This window comes from Zingiber officinale, chromosome 10A (assembly GCF_018446385.1).
Source record: "Zingiber officinale cultivar Zhangliang chromosome 10A, Zo_v1.1, whole genome shotgun sequence".
NCBI classification, from domain to species: Eukaryota; Viridiplantae; Streptophyta; class Magnoliopsida; order Zingiberales; family Zingiberaceae; genus Zingiber; species Zingiber officinale.
In genome coordinates, this window is record NC_056004.1 from 38,835,737 (window position 1) to 38,848,538 (window position 12,802).

The 12,802-nt window shown below is 41.9% G+C and overlaps 1 non-coding gene across 1 annotated transcript; it reads left to right on the forward strand.

Annotated features, from left to right (window-relative positions):
* Positions 1–465: 465 nt before the first annotated feature.
* On the forward strand, positions 466–571 carry LOC122028291. The gene has a single exon (XR_006124697.1). It is a non-coding gene; the product is annotated as a small nucleolar RNA R71 (small nucleolar RNA).
* The last annotated feature ends 12,231 nt before the right edge of the window (positions 572–12,802 follow it).

A 12,802-nucleotide genomic window follows, 5' to 3' on the forward strand; every position in this document is an offset into this window, starting at 1 on the left:
CTTCTATTATTCTTCTCCTCAATTCTAAACATGTCATTCTTCAAAAGTTCTTCATGATTTTTGCCACTTCTCAACCCAACATCATCACACTTTTCATTAGATATTGACTGTGTAGGAGGGGGATCTTCTTTAAACCATTTTGAAACAATACTATCAAGCTTTGCCCCCAAATGTTTGAACTCCTCACTCTGTGACTTGTGAATTTCAACATTTTTAGGTGGTTGAACTTCATTTTGTTTGACAGGCTCTCTTACATTTATGGCTTGCACTTCTTGAATATCTGAGGGAAATTCCATCCAACTTTTATTTGACCATTCATGGAGGTTCAATGTCACTTGATCAACTAATGAATAAGCTTCATCTACACTTTTGTCCATAAAAGAACCTCCAGCTGATGAATCCAATCAACTCTTGTCTGAGAAAGAAATTCCCCCATAGAATATGTGAAAAATCAACCATTTTTCAAAACCATGATGAGGGCACTTTCTTTGAAGATTCTTGAATCTATCCCATGCTTCAAATAATGATTCTCCATATGCCTGAGCAAAATTTGTTATGCAATTCCTCATATACACTGTTCTACATGGAGGAAAAAAATGATTCAGAAATTGCTTCTCCAATTGTTCCCAACTTGTGATGCTTTGAGGACAGAGAGAATATAGCCAAGTCCTTGCTTTCCTTGATACTGAAAGGAAATGCCATCAATCGAACTGCATCTGCTGATACTCCTTCACATTTCACCAAATCACAAATCTCTAAAAATGTTTCAAGATGCAGATAAGGACTTTCTGAGCGGGCACCAAAGGATAGGAGGCCGGGCTGGACATTGTGGACAGAATGCCTGAGCGGCGGACTCGGCGGGGTACAAGAGGAAGGGAGCTAACCAGCATCGCTTCGATGGGGGCCGTAGGCGGATCCAGTTAAGAGGGGGTCCGGTCGGAGGAGAGAGCCTCGACCGATGGCACCTTGCCACGGGGAGATGTGGTGCCCGTCCGCTCGGACGCTTGCACTGCGGAGGTTGCCGAGCGGAGTGGCATCTCAGCACGCCGTCTCTTCTGGTTGATGGGGAGTTTGTCGTCCGGCTCAGAGTCATCCTCCTGAACGGAAGGGCCCTTGCTAGAAGTTATACCACCAGTCACTTCCGCGGGCGAAGCCTGAGCGGCCGACTCCCCTGCATTTGTCTCGCTCTCACCCTCGTGAGAGTCGACCGGAGCAATGCCCAACTGCTCCATTTCCTTGGCCGCTGCCGCCTCGAGCGCGGCCGCTTTTTTCTTCAAGATCCCGAGCAGCACAAACTCCATTACGATGTTCGATGCAAGGAAAAGAGAAGAAAATCAGTTAGAACTCAAGGCAAATGCACAAGTAAATTTCTTACCAAAGCTGCTCGGGAGGGGGGTCCGGCTCGGACTCAAACCGAATATATACATCACTCCTTCAGGTAGGAGCTTGTTGATGTCGAGCTTCAGACCGGCTAGCATATTCGCTGCTTGGAGGTAGTCCGGTTGGGTTTTATACTTCTTCAGCTTGGGAGAGGTGGGCGGTCCGACCTACCATTTAGTACGGAAAGGGAGCCGCCTGGGAATACGAAGAAAGAAGAAGTTCTCTTTCCAATGTTTGTTGGAAGAGGGGAGTTTATCAAAAAAGACTAAGTCGGGTCGAGCCTGAAACAGATAAGTGCTCGGCTCAGACTGCTTGGGATAATAGATATAATAGAAGACTTCTAGGCGGAGGAGAATGTTGTGTATCTTAAATAATACCACAACTTCGCACAGAAGGCGAAAAGTGTTGGGAACTAACTGGGCGAGCGGAATGCCAAAGAAGTTGCAAATTTCAACGATGAAGGGGTGGAGAGGAAACCGTAGACCGGCTGTAAACTATTCGCGGAAAAAACAGATAGTGCCGCGCGGAGGGTTGTGTGGCCGAGCGGAAGGAGAGGGTAAAATCAGTTCAAAATCAGAGGGGATGTCAAAGGCGTTTATCAGGCTCTCGACGTCCCGCCGATCGAACCGCGACTCCATGGTAGTATACCATGGGCCGAGAGCGAGGTCCGCGGGCTGGGAAGAGCTAGCCATCGTCGAAACAGTGGAGGAGGCACGAATTGAAAGAAAATGCAAAGGCTAAGAGAAGACGAACGAAACAGTAACCGGAAGGCAAGAACGCGGCAAGGAACGCAAAGAAAATACAAGAACCGAAGAGAGAAAGGCAGAGAACCTTACAGAGAAGATGAGGATCGAAAGAATTGGGCAAGAGGTCACCTGAGTGCCGAAGAACGAGGTCACTGGAGAAAGGGGCGCAGGAGAGGGCTTCTGAGCACGCGACGGTGAAAATACGGCGGAAGAAGGCGATGAGAGCTTTATAAGGATGGGCTCGAGCCACCCGAGCCGTCGGATGCAGGTCACATAACCTGAGGCCTGCATCCAACTGTCCATTCAAATCGGTGAATGTCGCGTCGGGCGTAAGGCGGCAACCGTGCAATGACGTCAACAGCGCCACGTGGCACTCGGTCAGAGGAGGGCATTTAATGGGCCCGATCACGAGGCAGAACCCGCGTACTCAACCATAATGGCGGAGATTTGTACGCATTCCGAAAAGATCCCGTAGACATCATCACAGGCCACCGACAGGCCAGTCGGGCAACCCTCGCCAATTAGCCGACCGGCGCTATTCGACCCCATAGTGGCCGAGCGGAGTTACACTTTCGGGAGTGGCAGGATGGCTGTCGCTTGGCCAAACTCATAGTCCAGTCAGTCGGACTTGGCGCCTCCTTCGACTAGACTTGAGGGGGAGGCATGTGATCCGGTGGTAAGGACGGGGGACCCTCGTTGGCGGGAGGTCAACGACACCTGGAGGTCAATGGTCAAGAGGGCCAACCCCAAGGTCATGCCGAGCGTACAGAGGTCATGCCGAGCGGACTGGCAGGCCGACCGAGCATCCGGCCAACCGAACGTCCGGCCAACCGAACGTCCGGCTAGGCGGCCGGTCCGCTCGGCCCGGGAACAGGCAAGAGGCGCAAAGGGACAAAAGGGACAGCTGGTAACATCATCCTCGAGACGCCTGCCACCGACAAACAGCATGGCTGGCGATCGGAGCGGACGGATTATCGTACGGTAGAAGTTTCCACCGTCATATCAGGGATATGCTTGGACAATTGCGGAATGGCGTCAGGCATGTTTTTCTGAGATATGTTTGGGGAAGCGTGCACACATCGAGAAGCGTGCTCGCGCCTCCCCGGGGTCCTATATAAGGACCCCCAGACTTCGACGGAGGTATGCGATTCTCATCACTGTAGCCATAGTAACGTTGCCTTGCTCTTCTCCTTCTCCACTGCCTGACTTGAGCGTCGGAGGGTTGTCGCCGGGAAATCCCTCCCGGCTCGGCTTCTATGCAGGTTCGCCGGAGATCCACATCATCAGTCGGAGACAGCGGAGAGTGCCACGTCCCCAGTGTCCGTCGACTCAGCGCTCGGACAGGATCATCTAGAATAATTCATATGCTAAAGATTGCAAGATATGTTTACAAAAGAAAAGAAAAAAGAAACTAGATCAAAAGAGAAAACAGAGAAAAGTTAGATTAGAGTGCTAGAATCAAAATGCAGAATTAGAGTTACAACAAAAGGAATTGACAAGAATGTTATAAAAGAAAGGAAAAGTTTATGAAAACAGAATTCTAACAATTATACAAGAAAGAATTATGAAAATAGAATTCTAAAAGTTAGATTCAACTATGCAAATGAAAAGAAAAGTTATGTCTAGTCTAACTCAATTGATAATTCCTAATGTTATAGCGCAGTCCCCGGCTACGGCGCCAAAAACTTGTTGACCTCCGCAAGTGTACGGAAATGTCGCAAGTAATATAAAAGATTATCGTATCCACAGGGACTAGAATAAGCACTAGAAATGTTTCAACACGAGTTAGCTAAACAACTAATCAATTGGTTTCCAAAAGCTAAATGTAACTAATGAAAAGTATACATAAAAATAAAAAATCAACAAACAAGATTATGGGCTATGATAAAGGAATGTTCTAGGAGTTTTGGTTTCTTTGTAAGATTCCTCAATATAAATGATCTACCAAATCCTATGTAACGCCCCGCCCCTCCTGCTAAGGCGACGGGGGGTTACTTGGACATACTTACTTACTTACTACAGTGGAAGTCTTACTTAGAGAATTTAAAACTTTTCCTTACTTTAAAATCACCATGGACATATAAACCACATAGCATACTTAACATGAATTTTTGAATCATAATACTTAACACATAACTAATGTCATGGAGTCATAATGTAATAACATAACATGGCATATTTCTTATTAAACAAAAGTAGGTCTTTCCATTTAGCCAACCACTTCCACACACATCCTTCTGGCCCCTCCTACTGCTCCCCTAGTACATCCATTCCTTGCCTTTATCTGCGGTACAAGAAAGTAAGCTGTGAGCACTCATGGCTCAGTAAGTTCCTTTCCTACTCACAAAAAAAATCGCATAGCATATCAAAATCATAAGTCATAATGCATGGAAACAAATCTATCATATCAAGCAACATATCATGGCATATCGTAACATAACCAGCATAAGGTATCATGGCATAATATAACATAATCATCAAATGTGTCCTAATATAGCATAACATCATCATAAATATCATGGCATAATCATAACGTATATACAAGGTAAATTCGTAATCATGTATCATGAAACATATGCAACATGTCTTTTGAAAACTTATAGTATACATACTTAAACATAATCTCAACATGATTAGGGCCCCGGCTTGTACCACATACATAAATGCGCGCGTCCTATGTAGGTCCAAGGTAGCAAGTCTTGAACCCTACAAGGCATACATACTAGGCTCGTTTCTTAGTCCATCGACCTAGGGGCACTTAGGAGCCCATCCCTAACGAGGCCCGTTTCTTAGTCCATCGACCCCGGGGCGCTTATGGAGCCCACCCTTGGTATAAGCCATACATAAAGTAAAGTAGCATGTCATACATATCATAATTCTTATCATTTCATGCATATCATATTTCTTAACATATCATAAAACATGCATATTTGGGCACATAGCACATGCATGAATCATAAGCATACTTAATGAACATGTCATTTATCACATCATAAGGCATGCATATTTGGGCACACAGCACATGCATGGATCATAAACGTACATAATGGACATGTCATTTATCATATCATAAAGCATGCATAATTGGGCACATAGCACATGCATGGGTCATAAGCATACATAATGAACATATCACTCATCATACAAAGACATAATCATACATGGAATCATTTAAATAACATCTCTTATTTCATAACATGGCATGTGAGGCACAACTAGGTCACTAAACCTTTTATGGCCGAAAGTCAAGAGTAGGGACATGAATTCTAAACAACATACAAACATAAGAAATTCATGATAACTTCATATCCTATCATAAGAAAGATCATAAGCATGTTAACCTAAAATTTTTAAGCTCTCCTAGGTTCCTAATTCTTTCATGGCCGAAACCTTCATAAAGAGCAATCAAGTTCTAAGCAACATGCAAACATGTAAACCTAAAGTCATATCACATAATATTTCATAAGGAGCAACTTGAGCATGTTTAATTTGGGTTCTAAGTTCCCTAAGCTTCTAACCTTATCATGGCCGAACCCTAGCAAGGCCTTATTCTAGGTTACATGTAGCATGAAAATGTTGAACCTTAAGCCAATATCCTACACATTTCATGAGGAACATCATAAGCACATTTGGTTCAAGTTCTAAACTTCCTAAACCCATTAACTCAAGGTGGCCGAAACATATTAAACATGGAAACTAGGTTTCTAGTGGCATAAGAGCAGGAAACCACAACTACATTTCATAGCATTTATCACAAGAAACATCATGAGCATATCTAAGTTGTGTTCTAAATTTCCTAGGCCTTTAATCCCATGGTGGCCGAAACATGTGAGCAAGGAACTAGGTTTCTAGTGGCATAAGAGCAAGGAAAACACAACTACATTTCATCGCATTTATCACAAGAAACATCATGAGCATATCTAAGTTGTGTTCTAAATTCCTAGGCCTTTAAACCCATGGTGGCCGAAACATGTGAGCATGGAAACTAGGTTTCTAGTGGCATAAGAGCAAGGAAAACACAACTACATTTCATAGCATTTATCACAAGAAACATCATGAGCATCTCTAAGTTGTGTTCTAAATTTCCTAGGCCTTTAAACCCATGGTGGCCGAAACATGTGAGCATGGAATTGTTTTTCATGTGGCTTAAAAGCATGGAAACCTTACATAATTTTCATGGCATCATTACAAGAAACAACATGAGTAAACTTAGTTTAAAAATCTAAGCATCCTAGCCCTAAAACTTAGTTTGGCCGAAAGTTACATGTAGCCAAATTTCTATGTAATAAGCAACCATAGGAACATCAAACTAGTTTCATAACATTTCATCAAGAAGGTCATGAGCATCTTAGACTTGGTTTAAACTTTTCCTAGGCCTCAAATCTCAACATGGCCGAATCTTTACAAGCATGAAATAGAATTCAAAACCAACATACAATCATGGCATAACATCTTAGCTTCATATCTTGTCTTAGGAAAAATCATAGCATGCTTAGTTTTATGTTTAAAACTCTCCTAGGCCTTTTATTCTTCCATGGCCGAATATTCATAAGCATAAAATGGAGTTTAAATCAACATACAAGTAAGAGGAAAATTTAATAACAACATTATCATAGGGTACATAACACCGGAACAAGGGAGCATGTTTAGTTGGAGTCTTTAGCTTACCTAGTCCTCTTGTTCATGCTTGGCCGAGAGTCTAAGGTTCATGGATCTAAGTTCTAATTAATCATTCTAGTATGAACACATTAGATTAACCTCCTACATAAGATACATGTCATAAGGAAAATAATAAGCACATCTAGTTTAAATTTCTTAGCCTCTTCCTTTTGTCTTGGCCGAAAGTTCCATAAAACAACCCTAGGTTTCTTTTTAAGCACTCTATCTTCATGAAAAAACATATGAGCTATTGTACCACAGGTGAGGGGAAGCTTACCTAGTGTTCACTTGTAAATCCTTAAGGAAATGGTACCCTTGGTGAAGAGGAAGAAGAGAGCTACTCCTTTTGGTTTCTCTTGCTTGGAAGGGTACACCTTGAAGGCTCCTTCTTGTAATTTAGTTTTCTCTTAGGGAGAAAACCTAAACTTGGCTTGTGGTGATGAGGAAGAAAGACTCTAGTTTCGGCAATGGTGAGGAAGAAGAAAGAAAATGAAACCCTTTTCTTTCTTTCCTTTTTATGCTAAGTGGGTGGAAGAGACAAATATGAACTTTGCTTCCCTTTCTCCTTAATTCATGTATATACTTTTCTAATGAGAATATGTCCTCATTCATCTCCCTTAATTCTCCTCATTCTCACTCTCTTAATCCCCACGAAAACAAGAAGAAAAAAAATAGAAAAGACAACTTGTCTTTTGCTTACTCCTTTTCCTTAACCAAGAGGTAAACAAGAGGAAGAAAGCTACTTGATTTTCTCTTGTTCCCTCACTTAATTATATCCTCACTTTTAACTACCATTTCCATCATTTTCCATTCATATGTTGTTCATTATCCTAGTGGTTATCATACATAAATTTATTTCTATTCTTTGTGAGAGGTTCAAGGTTCAAACCTTCACCTCTTCTTTTTATTTCTCTTATTTCTTTTTCTTTTGATTCTTCTTACTTTTATGCTCTAAAGCAAATAATACTCATATACTTATCTTATAATTCTGTGGGTGTTACATCCTATTTCTCAATTGTCCAACATTTATAGAAGGTTGTCGGTTCTCTCTTGCAATAGACAACCGGCTTAGGACTGAAATCTATACCTAAATGTGATCAATTAGATATGAACTTATGTTTTCCTTACACGGGCATGTTCCTGTAATGAAGATCCCTCGGATAATCAACACAAAGATCATACTTCTTAACCCATAAGATATAAAGATTAATCCCTAAATCTATCCTACCCTCTTGAATCATCCTATTTTTCCCTAAATCTTATCCCTCAAACGTCCTTACACGGGCTTGCACCTTTCGCGTGCTTCCCTCGGAAAATCGAGTGCGAGATAATCTCTACAAGATCCATAGGTCATTCAAACAATCAATCTAAAATGAGAATTAGGTCCATATCACAACAATTCATTCAAGATTGAATTGATACAAACAAGACAATATCATAGAAACAAGGAAATGACAAATCCACAAGAGTTTACATCAATTCATCATACAAATACTCCCTCCATCCTAAAACAAAGAGATCTACTCCATAAATCGAAGAGAGAAATCTGAAAATACAAAGATTACAAGCATTTCTTTGATCCCCAATCCAAGAAGAGGAGAGAAAGAAAACTTATCTAAGATGAAGCTTGGTCTTCGGATCCAATCCACGCTCCCAGAGTCGAATCCGTTGAAGATCTTCCTTTAGATCGCCCAGAAATCCTCCCAAGATTGGAAGGAAAGACTCAAATCTCGCTTTCTCCCAAAGGGGAGAAGATCCCCTTTCAAATCAAGAAGAAGGGCTTATATAGAGGTGAGTTTTGGGCGCCACACGACCCCGTGGCACAGTCGTGTGAGGTTCACACGGCCTGTTCCACTCTCTTCTCTGCTGACCTCACACGACCATGTCTTTCCTCTATCAATGCCCCCTTTGCACGGCCGTGTAGATCCACACGGCCTGCACTGCCTTCACCTCTGGAAACCTGACACTGCCGTGTGGTGCACACGGCCAAAACTCTCCTACTGTCTAGAAACCTTGCACGGTCGTGTAGCGCACACGGACGAGGCTTCTCGTGTCTCTGGAAAACTGACATGGTCGTCTGGTGTACATGGCCCAGGCTTCCTTGGGCTTCAAAACTTGGCACGGCCATGTGAGGTTCACACAGCCATGCCATCTTTCTTCTCTGGTGCAACTATACGACCTCTCATCCTTACACGGCCTGGGCAACCCCCTATGGCAGGGCCATATAGGGTTCAAGTGTCATGGCTTCCTCCATCGCTTTGCTTGCAGATTTGGTCTCAAACATGCATTTTTCACCAGATTCGACTCCTGCGTACAAAAAATGCACAAAAGCATATCTCCAAACAAAGAGAGTAAATATGCTAAAAAGGAAAGCTAAAAGTACGAAAATGCATAGATCAAGCATGCTCAAAGTATGTGAATGTGGGTCAAAACATGCTAATAAGTGTATACAATCTACGCACATAACTTCCCGTGATGTCCTTCTCGCTAGCTTCGTCTTTCGCTCGACTTCCTACACTCCTAAGCTCCTGCACACTCAGACACAGGGATCAAACACAAAGCAGGACCTAACCAACTTGGTTGATCACATCAAAACAACCACGAGGTCCAACAATCTGTTGGTGCGGGAAGCATCCGACGATCGAACCCAAGTTTTGATAATGGCAAAGGGTTCAAAGTTAAACCTTGTTGTTATCTAACATGTTGATTGAGTGTTTCAGGAAAGTCCTAACTGCGGTTAGGCAGGTGAAAATCCTAGGGGGTGGTAACCCTAGGTCCTAGGGGGTGGTAACCCTAGGTGGAGAAAAGTTCTAGCTGCGGTTAGGGAAAACCCTAGGGGGTGGTAACCCTAGGTCATAGGGGGTGGTAACCCTATGCGGAAAGTCTTGGTAGGTCGATGGCTTCAGGAAAAAGTCCTAGGGGGTGGTAACCCTAGGTGGAAAGTCCTAGTGTCGCGAATCAGGTGAAAGACTGGACTAGCCGGGAAGCGGATGTCCAGCAGAAAGTCTGGAAGCGTCGAGTGCTGAGCAAAAGTCCAGTCGATCTGGAGGATCACACTGGCAACAGGTAAAATCTCCTGAGTGGAGTAGGTGAGGACGCGTTCCCCGTAGAGGAAACAGTAGGCGTCGGGTCGACCTAGGGTTTCCGGACGGAAACCCGAAGTCAGAATCGGACAGTCTGGAGACTGTCAATACTTCATTTGTCATATTTATTATATTATGTGCTAACTTTATGCTGCAGGATAGCGTTTGGGACTAATGTATCTTGCAGGTGCAAAGAAGCAACCTAAAGCCTCGGATGAACAGTGTCCGAGGCGCCTTCATGGAGCTTAGAGGCGCCTCAGGTGCAAGGCTGGAGCTGGCTGTGAGAAGCTATTCAAGGCGCCTTGATGAACAGTAGAAGGCGCCTTGAACAGATGAAGGCACCCTGTGAACAGTGGAAGGCGCCTTGAATCTGTGATAAGATTCGACCAGTTCGCTCCTCATCTCCGCTGCTGACTCAACCTACTCAAGGCGCCTTGAGTAGCATTCAAGGCGCCTTGAACACTATTTATAAGGGGGTTCGACCAGCAGCTTTGTTCAACGAACTCCAAGCAATCCTTACGCTACAAGCTACTCTAGAAACGCCCAGAAGTGCTGTTACAAGTCCCCGACAACCCGGAGCTTTAGATTCTGCTACTTTATTGTTGTCGGTATAATTTGTTTTAGTTCTTTTAATTGTAATATCTTATTGTACATTTTACGAGCTTATAGTTGTTGCCCACGGAAAGCGATCAAGGATCGCGGGCCTTCGAGTAGGAGTCGCCTTAGGCTCCGAACGAAGTAAAAATCCTTCGTGTCTGTGTTTTATTTATTTTATTCCGCTGCATTAACTCTTACGCTTTTTACGATTCCGATACGAACGAATTAGCCGCGAGCGCTATTCACCCCCCCCCCCCCTCTAGCACGTCTCGATCCAACACAATCTCCCCCTTTTTGATATGCATAAACCCAAGTTCAAGTTAGGGTAAAAGTAAACAAACAGTCATTTTAAAGAGAATTACTAAACTAACATGTTAAGCATAAATTTACAATAAATAAAATTGTAACTATTTAATTAAGAGTTTAAACAGAATTTTTCAAAAAATATTTTTAAAACTCAGAGTTTTGAAAACAAATAAAAAAATTCAAAATTCTCTCCCCCTTTGATCACAGTAAAAACGAGGTAAGAATATGATATTTAAAAAATATTAAGCAAATTTTAAGTTAGAAAAATTTCTGACAAGATGAATTTTTCCAAAAATTTCTAAGTAAAAATAAATTTTTAGAGTTTTCTAGAAAAAAAAATTCTAAGTAAACTGAATTTTTAGAGTTTTTCAAAATAATTTCTAAGTAAAAATGAATTTTTTGAATTTTTCAAAAATGTTTGAAAAACTTTCCAAGCATTATTTAATTTCAGTTTAATGTTTTTTCAGAAAGTTAATTAAATATTTTATTTCAATATTTCAGCTTCCAAGTCATAGTGAGGCACTAGGTCTTCTTGGTTATTGGAGCAACAACCACTTCCTTAGACAAAGCTTCATAAAGAAATTTTAACGTTTAATTTTTCTTCTGAAAGCCTTAATTTAAAAAAACTTAATTTAGCACAGATTTTAGAACCCAATAGAGGTTCCATCCTTCTGGATTAATCAGAAACTTAGGGAGTATATGATTTTTGGGAATTTTTCTAAGTTGACCTTGATGATGTTTAACATACCAGTTTAATTTTCCATAAATTTTAAGTTTTGATTTCTGAAAAATATTTGTTTTTAAACATGCATCAGATTTCAATTTTTCAATTTCTAATTTTAAGTTATCATTTTCTGATTTTAATTTATCTAAGATTCTATTTAAGTCAGCATTCTCTTTTTCTAATTTAAATAAATCTTTAGAAAGAGACTTGATAAACTGAAACGACTGAGTAGGGGTTAGATTACGCACCTGACTTGGTGATGCTCCCCCTTCACTGTAGCTTTCCTCTTCTGATGTTCCTCCTCCTTTATCTATGCTCATCTCTGAGCTTGACTCTTCTTCCAGCTGATGGTTAGCCATTAGCGCTAACCCCGAGAAGGCTTCGACGTCTGATTCGGAAGAAGATGAATCTAACCAAGTGGACTTCAGGTTCTTCTGTTTGGAGGAAGATTGTCACTTTTCCTTTACTCTTCCCTTTTTCTTTAATTTTGGGCAGTTATCTTTGATGTGCCCTTCTTCGTTGTACTTGTAGCAACGAACCGTTCTTCTCTTTGTCTGCGATCTAAATTGATTAGAATTAAAAAAACTTATTGAAACGCTTTACCAGTAGTGCCGCTTCTGATTGGTCGATCGAGGCTTCGGAGTCAAAATCGTTTGTTCTTTCCTTTAAGGCAATGTTCTGACTTGTTTTCTCCACTTCATTGAGCTCTACAATCCGAGATTCATGAAGTTCAAAAGTTGAAAATAAATTTTCTAAAGTACTTATCTCGAAGTCCTTAGAGATGTAGTATGCATCTACTAAGGACGCCCATTCTAGAGTTCTGGGGAAGGCATTGAGCGCGTACCGGATCGAGTCCCGGTTCGTTACTTCTTCTCCAAGGTTGCTTAGTTGAGTTATTAGCTCCTTAATCCTTGCTTGGAGTTGTGCTACCTTCTCACCTTGGTTCATCCGGATGTTCATAAGTTGAATCCGGAGGATATCACGTCTTGCAAGCTTCACTTCGGATGTACCTTCGTGAAGCTCCAAGAATTTTTCCCAGAGGTCTTTCACGGAGTCGTAGCTTTCGATCCGACTTACCTCTTGTGGTGCATTAAGCAAGTGGAATTCTGCCTTTTCATTAGCGACAAAATCATCCTGCTCCTTCTTGCTCCACTGATGCTCTTCTTTGTCTTTTGGAACTTCAAAACCATATTTCATAGTTAGTAAAATATTGAAGTCGGTTTTAAAAAATACCTCCATCCGGTGTTTCCATGTCACGAAGTCTCCGTCGAACTTCAGGAGATAAATGCTTGTTCCGGCCATCTTCT